The sequence below is a fragment of the Haliotis rufescens genome, unplaced genomic scaffold, assembly GCF_023055435.1.
Source record: "Haliotis rufescens isolate VD_foot unplaced genomic scaffold, xgHalRufe1.0.p SCAF_98, whole genome shotgun sequence".
In the NCBI taxonomy this organism is placed as follows: domain Eukaryota; kingdom Metazoa; phylum Mollusca; class Gastropoda; order Lepetellida; family Haliotidae; genus Haliotis; species Haliotis rufescens.
This window is the reverse complement of record NW_025964392.1, coordinates 780,436-784,011: the sequence shown is the minus strand read 5'-3', so window position 1 is coordinate 784,011 and position 3,576 is coordinate 780,436. Positions and strand designations below refer to the sequence as shown.

General features: G+C 40.8%; 1 pseudogene; it reads left to right on the top strand.

Moving 5' to 3' along the window:
* Window positions 1-2,893: 2,893 nt before the first annotated feature.
* On the top strand, window positions 2,894-3,074 carry LOC125377739 (annotated as a pseudogene).
* Window positions 3,075-3,576: the final 502 nt, after the last annotated feature.

Sequence of the window (3,576 nt, the reverse complement as noted above, 5' to 3'; positions counted from 1 at the left end):
TCAGGTTACAAAATTGATCAAGGTGAACTCAAAACTTCATGTTTCTGCTCGTCATTCCCACCAGAAGGACTTAGTATCTCAATTTTGGAGTCTGTGTAAAGCTGCCTCTTGTTCCAAGCACCTACGATATTTGGTAATAACATCAACAGTTTAAATCATAAGTCCGATGCTCGAGAATCTGATGGCACACAAGTTCAGTAGCGTGTATGGCCACCATGTGCGTTGACAACTGCCACACAACGCCTACGCATGGACCTTGTGATGCTTGTGAACACATGATTGGGAAGACCACGCCATTGTTGCTGCAAAATGGTGCCAAGATCTTGCAAATTCTGTGGTTGGTGTGGAGAGTGTGCAGACTTCTGCCAAGAGCATCCCAAACGTGTTCGATGGGATTGAGGTCGGGATACCTTGACGGCCAGTCCATGACGTTGACTCCCGCATTCTGAAGGAAATTCCTTGTCAAAATTGCTGTGTGGGATCTGGCATTGTCGTGTTGGAAGATCAAACCTGGGTCCATGTGCTGCCATAAAAGGCAGAAGTTCTGGTGCCAGTACCTGGTCGCGGTAAGCAGCAGCGTTAAGGTTGCCATGGATGACAAGAAGCCTGGAACGTGCATTGCCACAGAAAGCACACCACACCCTGACACTTCTGCCTCGAAATCTGTCAACTTCCTGTACACAACACTTGGCATAACGTTCATGACAGTGCACCCTCGCCCTACCATCAGCAAATCTAAGATCGGGATTCATGACTGAAGACGACTTGAGACCATCGTAAGTGTCGCTGTGCCCACAATTGACGTCTGAGTAATTGAGTTAGAATCGGCCCACAGTATGGCCGTCATGCTTGAAGGTGAGCAGTTCTCAGACGGTTTTGAATAGTTTGCGCACTCAGTCTACCCCTAAACAGTTCATTTCTGGTTGATGTAGCCGTCAAAAATCGGTTACGGATGTTACGTAAGACAATCTGACGATCCTCTGCATGTGACGTCACACGTGGTCGACCCGGCCGAGGGCGATCAGCGGTGGTACCCGTTTGCTGTAGACGCGTCTGTAAATCATAATCCGATGGCACGTTCACGTTGCACATTTGAAAGGCGTGGCATGACAAATGGCCGTAAAGACTTTTGTTTTCTTGTGTTTTTCTTTTTTTTGTTAATGACTGCAAACAAGTATGGCTGAAAACACGTGCGGTATTATGGCCACGTGACCAGTTGCACGTGAAAAAACTCTTTTGCCACTATAGTGCTGTGCACATGATTTTGATCGATTCACCTACACAGAAACGGGTGTTATCTGAAGACAATACATGGCCTTTACTGTTTAAATACACAATGATAACTAGTCAAAATGTAAAAGATTTAGGATTGTGAAGTTTTTAATTTGGTTCAGTATAGAATCGGATTTTGTGAGTTTACTGGAGGGTGCAATTACTAAGGATGAAAGTCTGAAAGGACTTAAGGGTATGGACAATGGTAAATCTCCTGGACCAGATTGGCTTTCAAAAGAGTTTTATCTGTTTAATTTTGATGTCCTTGGTGATGTTTTACTTCGTATGGTTAATCTGTTTCTCTCAGGGTTCTTTACCTACCTCTTCATAGACTTCTTATATAACCTTGCTTTGTAAGGATGCCATAAGTGCATCGATTGTCCATAATTTGCGTCCGATCTCTTTACTGAATATTGATATGAAATTAATCTCGAAATTATTGTGCACTCGTCATGTAAATGGGAATATTGTTGATCTTGATCAAACCTGTGCTGTTCCTGGCCGTTCTATACAGGATAGTTGCCATTTGCAACGTAATGTGTTGGATTATGTGGAGCAGAAAAATCTCCCATGTGTTTTTATCAGTTTTGATCAAGAGAAGGCTTTTGTCGTTCTGGGGTCGAGACTTCGGATCATCTTGTTGTGTTCTGTCCCTGTGTTACTGTTTTGTGGTCTATAGTTTTCCCTTTGCTGGGTAACCTCTCCTCTGGCTTGATTCGGAAATCTTTTGAAATTATTAAATTTGGTTTGGTTCCTTTCATTCCAGATTTTTTGAAAATCGCTGTTTGTCTCTATTTATTATCTTTGGCAAAGTATGCAGTTTGGTGGGTACGTAATTTGAACAAATCTGAGCATAAACAGCCTTCTGGTAATGACATTGTGTTGCGTTTCGTGTCCCTTATTAAGTCCCGGATTCGAGTTGATTATTTAAGGCTCTCTTCTACAGATTTTAGAAAATATTGTCTTTCTTCCCCGTTTTTCTGTAACATCGATACAAGCAATCAATTGCACTTTAAACTTTGATAACTTGCTAACTACCCTTTTTTCCATCTTCAGCACCATGTCTTGTTGCGCTCTCTGTAGTTTGTATACTCATTCTGTTTTGTTATATGTTCCTGTTTGTTTATCCATTTCTCATGCTTCTTTCACGGTTTACGCTTTTGAGTTACTTTGTATGTATGCCTGTCCATATCTGCCGTAGGTCATGCTTTGTTATACCCCAATGCCCTGTTTGTGTGATTGGGTATTATTTTATGCTCTTGTTATATTGATCGTTAATTTCTGTTTATGTCTGTCCATCTTAGCTTTAGGTCCCGATCGATTGACCCCAATGCCCTGTTTCTATTTGCTTGCTTTTTGTTATGTTTTTGTTGTCTTTATCATTAATTCCTGTTTATGCATGTCCATTCTAGCTTTAGGTCCCGTTTTGATTGACCCCATTGTCCTGTTCTTCTTCTTGCTATGTGTTATATAGGTTTGTTCACTTTAGTTCTGTTGTTATATTGTCTCTCCTTTACTTATCTTTGTTAGAACCACTGCCCCGACCACTGTGATACTCTTCTTATTAGGGGTAGTGGTTTCCTTACTATCAAAATCTGTATTTTCAGTTTGTGGCTTTATAATAAATTATTTTATGAAAAAGAAAAAGTATCTGTTCTTATCAGCTTAATATCTGATGTCTCCAAATGGAGGCATCGATATTAAACTGATTTTTAGAATGGGATTAGGTGCCACAGGGCTTGCTCCTCCCTCATCACGGGTTGACCCGGTATTGCAGTACCTCCGGGAATGGCCCACCACTCATATTTCTATCAAAAAGTAGAACTGTCAGCTTTGCCTACATCTTCACATTCGTCTTATTTTGCACTGCCGCTCCGTTTTTCGCCCTTAGTTCTCAATAGATACTGTATTTCATTACTTCTAAACCTTAGAGTGAGTGAGTGAGTTATAGTTTTACATCGCATCGGCAATATTGCAGCCATATCGCGATGAGAACAAATTGATTATATTATAATTTCTGTCGTCAAAGGACAGTAAAACAGTAAGGTAATTATCACAGTGGAGACATAAAACTTACCTCAGCAATAGTAAAACAAAGACGTTTTCAATACAGTTATTAGAAAGTAAAACCTGGCTAGAGAGCACTGGCGACCAAAGCTAGACCACCTAACTGGGGATCATGGGGACTTACAGTGCTTTTGCTTCCTGCATGATTCCCAGCAGGATTTATGCCATCACTTTGGTCACGAGTGGTTGTATGAAATATTAACCAATATTAAAAAACAAAACACAATAAAGGAATTA